Below are 14,823 nucleotides of genomic sequence, written 5' to 3' on the forward strand. Positions count from 1 at the left end.
CCGGTTTACGTGGTTTCTGGACTTTTTTATAGCCATGTTATGCTTGTTTAACGCTAATTCATTGAATATTTTTTTTCAGATAATTTTTAGATAGCGATTTATTTAAACTATTATAAGTGACTAAATTATAATTTTCAATCGCCATGGTTAAAACTAAGGAACACAGCGAAGACGTCAGGAAGCTTGTTGTAGCATGCCATACCAATGGGGAGGGCTATTATAAGATTTCAAAGAAGCTAAACCTTCCCAAATCCACTGTTAGAGCCATCATAAACAAGTTCAAATCGCAAGGCCACGTTATGAGTTTAGAGGGTAGAGGGAGAAAAAGGATTCTTTCCCCAAGAGATGAACGGAAAATTGTTCGACAAGTAAAACAAAACCCAAGGATCTCTGTTGGGGAGATTGTTGATGAACAGAGCACCTTTGGAGTGAATGTATCCCGACATACAGTTGGTAGAGTTTTGAAGAGAGCTGATTTAAAAGCATGTCGTCCGAGAAAGGCTCCCTTATTGAAGCCTATGCACCTGAAAGCAAGGCTAGCCTTTGCAAAACGTCATATTGATAAAGATGTTGCATTCTGGAAACGTGTTCTATGAACTGACGAAACGAAAATAGAGTTATTTGGCCATAATAAAGTGTCTTATATTTACAGAAAATCTGGCGAAGCTTTCCTGCCTAAGAACACCATACCCACAGTGAAGCACGGTGGAGGCAGTTTGATTTTTTGGGGGTCCTTTGCTGCCTCTGGACCAGGGCGACTTGTTAAGGTCACAGGTAGAATAAAAAAGGAAGATTATGTTAAAATATTGGATGAAAACCTGAAAGACTCTGCTAAAGAGCTCTCACTTGGTCGTCGTTGGTGGTTCATGCAAGATAATGACCCAAAACATTCGGCTAAACTGACTAAGAAATGGCTTGAGGACAATCATATTAATGTTTTGGAGTGGCCATCACAAAGCCCAGACCTTAATCCAATTGAAAATTTATGGAGAACATTAAAATTGAGGGTAATGCAAAGGAAGCCTAAGAATCTTATTCAATTGGAGGATTATTGTCAGGAAGAGTGGGCTAAAATTACAACTGAAGAGTGCAACAACTTGGTTGTAAACTATGAAAAGCGACTGAGGAAGGTAATCAAGGCAAAAGGCTATACAATTGATTATTAAATAAATCGTGCCAATAATTTTGAACAAGGGTTTTTTGCAATTATGTTTGTTGTTCCTTTGTTATTTATTTTTTCTAAAATCCGATTGCTGCATCTGAAAGGCCAGTAAAAAATACATAATATACTTTGTTATTTTCTTTAATTTAATTCCTTTTTTAGAAGTTATTAGACAAAAATTAACTTTTATTTTACCGTGCCAATAAATATGATCATCACTGTATATATAAATGATGGTATATGTATGAATATAAATGCTCTATATGTATATATAAATATATATATAAATATGTATATATATATAAAAATATACATACCTATATATATACATACATATGTATGTATATATATATAATATATATATATATATATATATATATATATATATATATATATATATATAGTAAGTTATAAAATGTATATGGTGATTAAGCTACAATGAAAATTCCGCGTTCCATCCTTTGTAGGATTCCTCATACTTATTTATATATATTATTATATTAAATGTTATTATTATATTATATATATATATATATATATATATATATATATATATATATATATATATATATATGAGGGTAAGCATACGCGCATGTATATGCAAATGACCCGGTTTGCTTGGTCGCAAAAACGCTCTCATACGACATTATATTTTATGAAGCGTCATATGTTCATTATTATATTTTAAAAAGGCGATTTAAAGAGTAAAATTAAAATATTATTTGGGCGCCATCAGCTAGAATAGATATAAAGCCATTAACCATTTGAGTATATTTACTGCAATCTGTGCTAGGACGATATTCATTCAAAAGATAGACAACTCTAGCAACTTATACGATTAAATGTATACTTCCGCATGCCTTGATGATTTTATTTTGATTGGATGTGAGCATGCCAATAAAATATTTAATTTTCTCGCCTTTACTATGTAAAGTTGTATTGGATTTGCTTCACAGGTTCGAATAACATGTATATAAATTTAAAAGTTGATATAGAGAATTAGAAAATATTTTGAAAAAAGTAGTTGTGTACAGTGTTCACAACAGAGAAAATGTCTATTGTATATATATCTATATCTATATCTATATATATATATATATATATATATATATGCGTGTGTGTGTGCGCGCGTGTGTGTATATACACCAATACACCCACCCATCCACCCACACACATACACACACACATATATATATACCTATATATATATGCATATATATATATATATATGTATATATATAATATACATATATTTGCCTGTGTTTTTTGAGTATGCCTGTGAATATGTGAGTATGGGAATATATATATACACATTCATACATATATATATATATATATATATATATATATATATATATATATATATATATAGATGTATATGCCTGAGTGTGTGTGCATTTGTGTGACAGTGTGCCGTTGTGGGTGCATGTGTGCGTCTGTGTATACATATTTAGACTGATTTCGATTCAACTTACTAAATATTTCAAATGTCATGTATAGCTGATGATAATTTGTTTTAATTTAGAAACTTACACTGCAATATTTAATGTTTGTTCTACCTTTAAACTATAATTGCTTGAACAAAATTTAGGATGCGTATATAAATACCCGATACATGTAAATAGATATTGACATTCTGTGTGTAACTATGTGATATATATATATATATATATATATATATATATATATATACATATATATATATAGAGAGAGATAGACAGATAGATAGGAATATATAAGCATATGTGTATGCATGTATATGCATATATATGTATATACATATATACATGCATATGTATGCATGTATATGCATATCATGATGGCAGAAAATTCGGTTTCGATCATTACTTTATATGGCACAGACTAAAGTGTGTGTATATATATACATATATAAACATGTATATATATAAACATATATATATATATATATATATATATATATATAAATATGTAAACAAATCATTGATCGCAGTGGAATTTTTGGGCACACATTGTTCAGACATGTGCGTCACTAGCAGCACGTTACTGATGCCCACTCTTATGGATATTTACATGGCGTTCAAACCGCCGGCTGTTTTTGCACGTCAGCCTGTAGTTTACGTGGGTAAGATTGTGCAACACAAAATTGTTTTGTGGGCGAATGCGCTGATGAGTAGTCCGGTGGCTTATCAGTCCAGCTCTGCTCAGACATAATCTCTTGCAAAACGCACACTCCAATTTGACGGCCCAGCTCAGCCACTCCTTCTGTCACCGTCCCTTTCTGTATATTATGTTTCTGCTGCTCATATTGGATTTGATCCGCCTCAACCTTCCCAACACCTCCCTGTAAGATCCTTCTCCATTCTTCACGATCCAAATGCGAGACTCTTCCAGGTTCTCTCCTCCATCTCACAATTTTTTAAGGTGGGCCTCAAACAATTTTTAATCTTATTTTATGCTTGTAAACCGGACGTCTTTCCTCGGCAAGCTCGCCGAAAGAATGTTGTTTGGGAAGTCGACTGAATGACACCCTCACCCATACCCACTCTATCTCAGTCTATGTTTGATAATAAAGGCTTCCATACTTAGAAATTTGGCCCGTTCAAGAACGTCAACATCACTTACATACAATTTCGAGCCGACACCTTAGATTCGTTGTAGGCACATCTGGTGAAACCGCTAGGGACGTGTCAAATGCTTCCTGTATGTTGTCCGAGTCTCACAGGCATAGAGACGAGTAGAGAGAACGCATGCTGCATAACCTTAATCTTAACTAGCGAGATCCCATGACAGCTCCACAAAAGATTGTCCAACCTTCCAAAGGGATCACTTGCCCTGATGATCGTTAACGATATCTCATCATCCGGGGAACCAGGCCTACTTAGTGTGCTATCCATCTATAAAAGCTTAGCTAACATCGCTATCAGGTCCCATAGATATAAACGGCTGCCTCATAGAATGACATGCCTGGCGCAATCAAATTAAGACATTTATTTTTAGATTGATAGTCAGGCCCACTACGCTGCAGGTAACCGTAAAGGCGTCCACTAGATTCTGCATAGCCGCCCCCTTATGAACAACCAGATCATATTCATCCGCATAAAGTAAGTCACGGATCGTTTTGGAGAGTACATTTTAACTTACATTTAAACGCCTAGTGTTGCATAAGCGCCCAGTAATTCGCTAGAGAATATAGACACCATCAGAACAATCCCCGAATGCTATCCGAAAGAAAATGCTGAAATACAACGCAGAGAGTGGTGGTGGTGGAATGTCTTCCTGGTAAACACCATTTTCTACTGAATTAAGATCAGCTTGTTTCCCCCCAAACTTGATCACAGCCTTCATGTAATCGTAAAAAAAGCTTTAAGATACTTACCAACGTGCCAGGACAGCCAAGCTGTTTCAGAATCTCCCACAAAACAACCCTATTGACTGTATCAATTTATTGTCTACCAGCCATTTGTTCCTGTTTCTTTTTCGTTATTTTCCCATTCTGAAAATTTCTTTTCAGATTCCCATCTGTGACAGATTTGTTTTTCTTTTTTTTTCCTTAAATACAAGTGAATATATACGCTCTTGATGCGTTATTGCTGACGGCAAGTCAAACAGCATCCGCACATTCCAAAAGCCTATGGTTATTGTCATATATCTCCCCACAGTAGCATCATGACGACTGGGCCCAGGCGGTGGAGCCCTGGGACACCTGCCGGGCCCGGCCCTGCATATTCCAGTTCCCTTATTGTCATTTACGTTCATAAATATATTAGTCAATTTCATTGAATGTTTTGCCGTTTTCGGCCACAGCTAGGTTTTTTGTTACGGAGATACGCACTGATGGTAAAATGTGTATCTAATTCATATCAAGATATGCCTTTGCGAGGAAGGATTTGCACCAAGACAATCCCACTCTCTAAACAACGGCATACTCAACCAAAAAGAGAGGCTGCCTTCACCGCAGCTTAAATGAACCCTCTCCACTTACCAGGCTTTTTAATCCATGACTGGGACTTAGGCTGCTGGGCACCAGAGTATTCTCCTCACGCCGGTGGGCCATGTATTCCGCCGCTGACAGGGCCTAAGCTTCTCTGGAGGTTTTTGTCAGGGATGCCTCGCCCTTAGACTTTGTTAGAATAACCTTGCCTCACAAGGCAGTGGAAGTCTAGTTATACGGCACAAGACAATCGTCCTTCATCAGTCCCGTCTCCGTGCCAGTGGTAAAGAAGGGCACGTTGGGTTGATTTGTCTGGAAGAAGTACAACACAACGCTAAGACCTCTCTGTGCGTTTAACACACGTCAGTACCATACCTTGACTACCATATATTGACCATATATATATATATATATATATATATATATATATATATATATAAAGAGAGAGGGGGGTTAAGAGAGAGCGACACACACACACTCACACAAAATCATATTTCCCAATTCTTTGGATTATCAGTACCTAATGGGCAAGTGTTTACTTAATAATAACTAATACTACTATAATACTAATACTATTACTAATACTACTGGTACTACTACTACTATAATAATAATAATAATAATAATCATAATAATAATAATAACAACAACAACAAGCGGGACATGTGGAAATTCCACTGCAGTATTTTTCCTATGCAATATATTGTTGCTTGGCATGCTGTGAGCGTTCTATTCAGCATGCATGAAGGCACAATCATATTCTAGTTTTTTTATTAAAACTGTACTGCCCTCTTACTAAAATAATAACTTTCATATATTTCATGGGTTGATTATTTCATTACAAACCCTACCGGTCAATAATCTCACATTTTATCATTTTTAATAATTATTGAATATGTTACTATGTTCGACAATAATTTTGCATAATTTCAACCCACATTATGGCCTCTCCCTTTACTAAAATAGTAAATGTGTTATATTGTATCGGCTGATTATTTTATAAAAAAAAACACACACAACTATTAATTAACTCACATTTCATCATTTTTATTTTTAATAATTCTTGGATATAGTGCTAATTTTGACAATAATTTTTCATCATTTAAACTCACCATGTCGCACACCTTACTAAAATAATAATTTTGATATATTTTCTAGGTTGATTATTACATTACAAACATAAACTCACATTCCATCATTTTTCGTAATTCTTGGATATGTTACTAATTTCATCAATCATTATTAATTATTTATACCCACATTATTGCCCTCTCTTAATAGAATAATAACTTTGAAATATTGTCTGGGCTTATTATTTTATTACAAACCCACTAATGCATGAAATAACATTTAATCATTTTTCATAATTCTTGGATATATTACTTATTTCGACAATCATTTTTCATAATTTTAACCCACATTTTCGCCCTTCCGTCTTTACTAAATAATAATTTGATATATTGTCTGGCTGATTATTTCATTACAAACACACCAATAAATTAACTAATATTTCATCATTTTTTCCTAATTCTTGGATATGTTACTAATTTCGACAACAATTTTCATACTTAAAGCCCTCCTTATCTTCGTCCCCTTAACTTATATAATAACTTTGATATTTTGTCTAGGCTGATTATTTTATTATAAACACACCAATCAATTAAATCACATCTCGTCATTTTTCGTAATTATTGGAAATCTTACTAATTTCGACCAATTTTTTTTTTATTATTTAAACCATCCCCGTCGCCCTCTCTTACTAAAAGTACTTTAGTATATTTTCTGGGCTGATTATTTCATAAAAAACATAACTATCAATTAACTCACACTTCATCATTTTTCTTAATTCTTTGATATGTTACACATTTCAACAATTATTTTAATATTAGTAACCCACATTATAAACCACCCACTACAAACATAATAACTTTGATATGTTATCTGGGATGATTATTACATTTCAAACACACCAATGAAATTACTCACATTTCGTAATTTTTCATAATTCTTGGATATGTTATCCATGTGCACAATCATTTTTCATCATTTTAACCACCATCATCGCCCCACTTACTAAAATAATAACTTTGATATATATTCTGGTCTGATTATTTCATTTCAAACACACTAATGCATTAAATAACATATTATAATGTTTCATAATTCTTGGATATGTTACTGATTTTGACAATTATTTTTCATAATTTAACCAATCCTTATCGTTCTATCTTACTTACATAATTACTTTGATAGATTTCATTGGCTGATTATTTTATTATAAACACCCACGATTAACTCACATTTAATTTATGTTCATAATTCTGGATATGTTACTAATTTCAACGATAATTTTTTCTAATAAAAACCCCACATTATGCCTCTCCCTCATACTTATATAATATATTTGATATACTGCCTGGGCTTAATATATCATCACAAACACACCAATCAAGTAACCCACATTTCATCATTTTTCATTATTCTTGAATATGTTACTAATTTCGACAATAATTTTCATAACATTAACCCACTATGTCGCTCCCCCTTACCAAAGTAATAACTTCGATATATTGTCTCTGCTGATTATGTCATTACAAACAAATAAATAAATTCTGGGTATTCATATAGTATACATGTTTCACCTATCTTATCCAATCCAGGGTGACGCCATATATTCTGCTAATATATATCGTTCACCTATCTCATTCGATCCCGGGTGACTCTGGGTATTGTGCTACTATATGTTTTCCACCTATCTCATTCAATACTGGGCGAAGATTTCTGGTAGTATATATTTGTACTTCTCATTCAATCCTGTGACTCACCTCATGCCCACCACCCCACTGTTGAAAATATACATTAAATAAAGTACTGTTCAATCGTAAACTGTTTCGGCCATTTCCGGGGCTGACTTTATATCGCAAACCTACTGCTAAAAATATATCTGAAATAATATAATATCTTAATAGTAAACTGTTTCGGCCATTTCCGGGACCGACTTTATATGCCAAACCCACTGGTAAAAATATGCATGGAATAATGTAATGTCTAAATAGTAAACTGTTTCAGCAATTTCCGGGACTGACTTTATATCCTCAACCCACTGCTAAAAATATACATGAAATAATGTAATGTCTAAATAGTAAATTGTTTCAGCCATTTCCGGGACCGACTTTTTGTATCATAAACCCATTGCTAAAAATATACATGAAATAATGTAAGGTCTTAGTAGTAAACTGCTTCGGCCATTTCCGGGACAGATTTCATATCCTCAGCCCACTGCTTAAAATATACATGAAATAATGTAATGTCTAAATAGTAAACTGGTGAAGCCATTTCCGTGAACGACTTTTAATATTTAACTGTTTCAGCCATTTCTGGAACTGACTTTGTATCCCACAACCCACTGCTAAAAATATACATGAAATAATGTAATGCCTAAATAGTAAACTGGTGAAGCCATTTACGGGACCGCCTTTATATCTAAAACCCACTGCTAAAAATGTAGATGAAAAAATGTAATGTCTAAATTGTAAACGGTTTCAACCATTTTCCGGACTGACCTTATATCCCAAACCCACTGTTAAAAATATACATGAAATAAAGTAATGATTAATAGTAAACTGGTTCAGCCATTTCCGGGACTGACTTATAATCCCCACCCCCACTGTTGAAAATATACAGGAAATAAAGTAATGTATAAATCGTTAAATTTCTCAGTCATTTCTTGGATCGACTTCTCATCTCCAATCCTACTGTTAAAAATATACATTAAATAAAGTAATGCCCAAGACGTAAATGGTTGCAGCCATTTCCGGAACCGACTTCATATTTCCCACCCTAATGTTAAAAATATACATTAAATAAACCAATGTGTAATGCGTAAACGGGTTCACCCATTTTCGGGACTGATTTAATATCCCTCACTCCACTGTTAAAATATACATGAAATAAAGTAATGTTTAAATCGTAAACGATTTGAGAAATTTCTGGGACTGACTTCATATCCCGTAACCCACTGCTTAAAATCTACTTGAAATAAAGTAATGTTGAAATCATAAACTGTTTCAGCAGTTTTTCGAAAGTAATGCATAAAAGAAGATTAACACGGTTGGAGATTAGGTAACCATTGCTTCAACATGTGAATATCTGAGTGTACTATCAGTTTCAGCATTCCAGTTACTTAACCCCCTCCCTTTTTGGCCTTGGTTAATTGGAGGAGAAATCCTTCATTACTGATACAATTCTTATTTTTCCTATTGACCACAGATCCCCTTTTTGGGGAGCTGGTTTCCCCCTATATTTTAACCGTACTCCTGTCCAATTCCGCCCTTGTTGGGAGACAATTAAACAAAAAAGAATCAGAACGGACATTTTCAAGGACATTTTATAATTAATCAGGAGTGACACTTCATGAGCATTTTGTAATTAAATCAGAATTAATTTTTTCCAGTTACTTTTTTAATATTAAAACCTTGTTATATTAAACAAAGTAACTAATCACAATGTCTCCCCAGGGGACAGATTTAGACACCAGGGTAATATTTTTAACGTGAAAAAAATTGTCTTAGTCGTAAAGGATTTCTCTTCCAAGAAGAAACTGAAATGTAGCACCTGAAGAACAGATAATACACTTTGATCTTAGCAAAAAAGCCAAGAAAGAGAAAGCATTTTTATTAGCTCTGCCTCAACAGCGACAACAATTTTCCTTTTCAATGGTGGTTGGACTATTCTACTTTTTGGAATAATTCTATTTTCCTTTTTAGGGATGCACAGCATGGTAACGGACGGAGCGATAAGCCTAATAATATAATGATAATAATAATAGTAATAATAATAATAATAATAATAATAATAATAATAATAATAATAACAATAATAATAATAATAATAATAATAATAATAATAATAATAATAATAACAATAATACTACTACTAATAATAAAAATAATAATAATAATAATGATAATAATAATGCCGGCAAATGTATTTAAAAACAGGAATCAGTAACTCTTATGGGACATGGATATAGATAATTATAACCAATCCAACCAAGGAAATTCGATGTAATAATTAACAAGAGGGAAACTCCTGTCAAATCGTAGACTTTACTCTTCTTAGCTGACCACAGGATTACTATGAAAGAAAAAAAAACAACGGAGGCATAACACAGAGCTAACCAGCGAGCTGAAAGGGATATGGAAGATGCAGAAAATCAAAATAATATCAATAATAGTAGGAGCACTAAGAAAACCCCCGAAAAATATAACAATAACAGCGGAATATTATGGAACATCCATTTAAAGTGGAGATACACACACAGAAACCGCAAACCTCAACCAGACAAACTGCTACAGAGACAAAACATGAAGCGTTACATGAAACCAAGACCACTGAAGCTTCGTACCTATAAGTTGTGTAAATCTACCACCACTCCCCATTACCACATCACAGTCCTCTCTCCCCGATAAACAGAGTGAGACGGAATAGCCAAGTAGTCAAGAAGAAGGAAAGATCAAGGACTGAGCACAGAGCAAACCTCCACTGTATTAGTACGAAGAGAACTGGGGCATTGAGGAAGACTTATAGTCGCTTGGGAGACGTGTGGCCAATCGGCGTCAAGGCAACGCCTGAGAATGTATTCAATGAGATATGTTATGACCTGTGTGAAATCTGACTAGCCCATAATAATAACATTAATAATTTTTACAATAATAAAGATAAAAAACAGTATTAACACGAATAATAATAATAATAATAATAATAATAATAATAATAATAATAATAATAATAATAATAATAATAATAATAATAAAATAATACTTTATTATAATCGCTGACAGTGAATCCACAACGTTTCTCCTCAAACGAGCGAAATCAGTAAAAGTGGTGAGAGTATGCGCGAGAGAATAATTTAGAAGACTTTAACCAACAAACAATACATTTTGCAAGGGCCCTTGATTGTAAATCAATACTTATAGGAATGTTGTTTTCTTTCTTTTCAGCTGATAATTATAACAATTCATAGAAAATTGAATTAATTGTTTATATAATTTAGTGCAGTAGATTTTTATCAGTTAACAGACACCATATTCTTCAGTATTTGTAATTACAGTTTATGTTTAATTGATATTGATATTAGTTCAAGAGAATCTTTTGTAGAAAGTAACGCCTAGCTTATGAAATTGAAAGCAAGTTGTTTTTTGTTTTTTTTACAAGGTGATCACAACTTATCAAGGCCCGGAAGCCACTCAGTGATAAGTGTTATTGCATGCACAGTACGTTCATGTGGGGGATTTAATACAAGTGTCTACTTAAGGGGTCGGTTAACCAGGAATTTGTTTATGTTGGAGTTGGATACATCCAGGTTGTAGACAGGTGGGAAGCAGGCAGACGGAACAGTGTTCGACAGGGCTGCAGTTCGAAGAAAGAAGTTTTGTTCATGGAATCTTCGTTTTGATTTAGGCATAGATGAAGAGTGTGGAAAACTTTTGACAGTGGTTTAAGCTAGACGGGTGTTTATCGTAAAAGATTGCCGAGAAGGGACTAGAGATTGGAGCTCTGAGGAGCACCCTCCATGTAAATAACCATAAAACAAAGATAGGCTCGCAATGTCTCTTCTGTAGGAGAGAGGTTGCAGGGAAGAGAAAATGCCCCCCCCCCGCTAAGCCAAACAGTTTATTTTGTAATATTTCAAGGAAGGATAGCCTGTTTTTAGCAGCTCCTGCCCGGATATGGCAGCAGTATTCCATCCTTGGGCGTTTATGGCTTCGTAGTAAGATATCTTCTGGAGTGGTAGAAGGACCCCCCCCCATCTTTCCAGCGACATTGTCAGCATACTTCGTGTAGTGTTCCATTTCAGATCAGTAGTAAAGATCAAGCCCAAAAGCTTGTCAAAACATTGATGTTCTCTTAGAGGAGAGCCATCCATTTCATTTGATGTAAGATGGGGATAAGAGTGCTGAGGATGTAAAGATTGGAACTTGGTTTTAGATAGATTAAAGGTAACCAGCCACGTCTTTCCCTACTGAACCACGCGCTAAAGATCAGAGAAGAGATAATCAGAGCGAACTTTGTCATTTACAGCCTTTGGTGTGTTGTCCTAGATATCGTGTCATCAGCATAGGTGTAAACGAATGATTTAAGTATGTGTTTAGGGAGGTCATTGATGTACATCAGGAAGAGAGTTGGGCCCCAGATGACCCCTGAGGAACTCAAGCATTAATACTGCAGGTTTCTGATTGTTGTCCATCGATCACTACTCTTATTAGCCTATCAGTGAGAAAATATTTAATGATTGAGAAAACATTTCCAGTTATACCGCAGCTGGAAATCGTGTGAAATAGGCCATTATGCCGTACCTTGTCGAAGGCCTTTGATATGTAAAGAGCAATAGACCTAGGAAGGAAGACTTTGTCACGCGATTCACTAATCCTCTGAAACATAACCGTTAGCACATCTGCAGAACAGAAACCATATTGTGTGTCACTAACAAGTTTATTTCTGCGGAGGTAATTGACTATTTCTATATTTAATATGCATTCCAGCAAGTTACTCATAAACATTAGTCTGTACTGAGAGGGATGTGACTTATCACCTGAGTGCTTAAATACAGGTCATACTGATGAGATTTTCCAGAGGTGTTGGAAAGCACTTCTCCATAAGGCAACGCTTAAACAGTTTCGTAAGTATGGGAGCAAGTTTGTGTTGAAGCTTTTTTATCACAATAATTGGGATACCGTCAGGGCCAGTTGCTTTACTGGAATCAAGGTTCTTGATTTGCGTGGCGACCTCATGCACATATATATGTGTGTTACCTAGCGTGTTGTGTGTTATAGGAGGAAATATGGGGAGTTGATGGTCTCTGTCGCATGGGGTAGAATTAGCTGCGAAGTTCTTGCCAAATAGTTTGACCTTGTCTGATGCTGACGAGATGACCTCAGGTCCATTGATAATGATGGAATAGAACGCACACTTCTGTTCAGGATCATATTTGTTATTTGCCAAAACTGCTGGGAACCGAGCCGCTGATCAGCTACTTTGGATTTAACGGACTGAGCATATAGCTCTCGCATTTTTTATTACGCTTTTACAGTGGCTGATGGCGTTCCTAAATGCAGCTTAAGTCTCAGTGCATCTATTATGTTGGTAGCTATGGAAAAAGGGATTTCTGAGTGCGATGGCAGCAGCACATTCTGGGGAGAACACTGGCTGACTGTTAGGTGTTTTGTTGGAATTTTTAGATAGTATGCCTCAGTATATGCCTGCAATTTGCGATCCGGTGAGATCTGATACCATGGAGGACACATCCTCTTAAAACATGGAATGCAGAGGTAAATCAGATATGAATGTACGGAAGCTACTGCAGTCAGCCATGGAGTATCGGTATACAGTACGGTGTGGAGGGGTAAGTCTTGGGTCTTATTACATTTAATTTTTATGTTAACTGATACGACGGAGTGGTCGGAGGATCCTAGAGGAGAACGAATGGAACATGAACATAGATCAGGGGAAGTGGACAGAAAATGTCTAGAAGGATAATATACTGACCTGTAGTATCGAGCACATGGGTGGGCTCGCGAACAATCTGAGTGAGGTCATAAGCAATGGCAAAATCATGACAGAAACTCCCCTTATCTCCGTCTTATTTGAGTGGGTCAGCAATTCCACGTTAAGGACGTTGAAGTCACCACAGCTGTGAATGTTAGCCGAGGGGTGTGGTCTATTTTCTTAGATATTCTCTTAAAGATAGGAACTCCGCTGTCATCGGCCCGATAGAGGGCACATATAAATGCAGTGGTGTAAGAAATTGCAACCTGGAAGCACATATAAGTTAAATTATGATCGTCTCTAGAGATATCCCTGCCTCATGGAAAGCTATCTTTAATGTACACACATATTCCATGCCCATGGCGGTTTTGGGGTAAGATTTAAATGTTTAGTTAGAGTATCCGTTAATTGTGAACTCATCAAGGGAAGTGGTCGACTCTATTCCAGTTTCGCTTAGAAAGAGTATGTCCGGTTTCGCCTTCTGTAATTGAGTTTCAACCTCTGGAAGGTTGGAACGTACAGCCTTGATGTTGGAGAATGAGACATGATAGTAGCTGTCTACGTTGGAAGAAGGGGTTTAAGGTTTATTCGATTTTTTTCTGGATATATTTCATGTGTAGGTTTTCAGACATGTGGAACAGGTCGGCATACTTGGTTAGAGCAGGGTAGAGGGGGGAGTAATAGAGAAAATGGCAGTTTTTTATATAGCATACGATAAGGTGAAGCCGTAACAATTACCCTCTACTATGGCATCGAGAGGCCCAACCACACACGCTACTGCATGGTCCAGAATCCATTCACAAAATGGCAATACAGCAGCCCCAGTACATTCCACCTGCTGATAGGAAAGCCTCCTTAGTGGTTAGTCTAATGTTCGGGTTCCTGACTATCAGGCGGACAACGTCAGCCGAGACGAAAACGTGTATATGCAGCACCATTACTTGTTACTTGGCCACAAGGACAGACATCAAGACAGAAAAAATTTCGACATCACAGACTACAGTTCACGAAGCACTATCGACCTGGGAAGCAGCTTTTACTTAACCCTTTGTCAGAAAAACTCATTTTTTTAATGATGACTGAGGGACAAAAAAGGAGAAGCGTGAGTTACTGGAGCTGCCGATAACATATTAACTGCATTATCTAATCTCCATTTAAAAAAAATGAGAATGGGTATGATCGACTTATTAATATCTAC

The 14,823-nt window shown here is 35.5% G+C and overlaps 1 pseudogene; it reads right to left on the reverse strand.

Moving 5' to 3' along the window:
- Positions 1-9,577: 9,577 nt before the first annotated feature.
- Positions 9,578-9,741, reverse strand: LOC145274135 (U2 spliceosomal RNA; annotated as a pseudogene).
- Between the last annotated feature and the right edge of the window lie 5,082 nt (positions 9,742-14,823).

The sequence above is a fragment of the Euprymna scolopes genome, chromosome 4 (genome assembly GCF_053919585.1).
Source record: "Euprymna scolopes isolate OS-2025 chromosome 4, ASM5391958v1, whole genome shotgun sequence".
In the NCBI taxonomy this organism is placed as follows: domain Eukaryota; kingdom Metazoa; phylum Mollusca; class Cephalopoda; order Sepiida; family Sepiolidae; genus Euprymna; species Euprymna scolopes.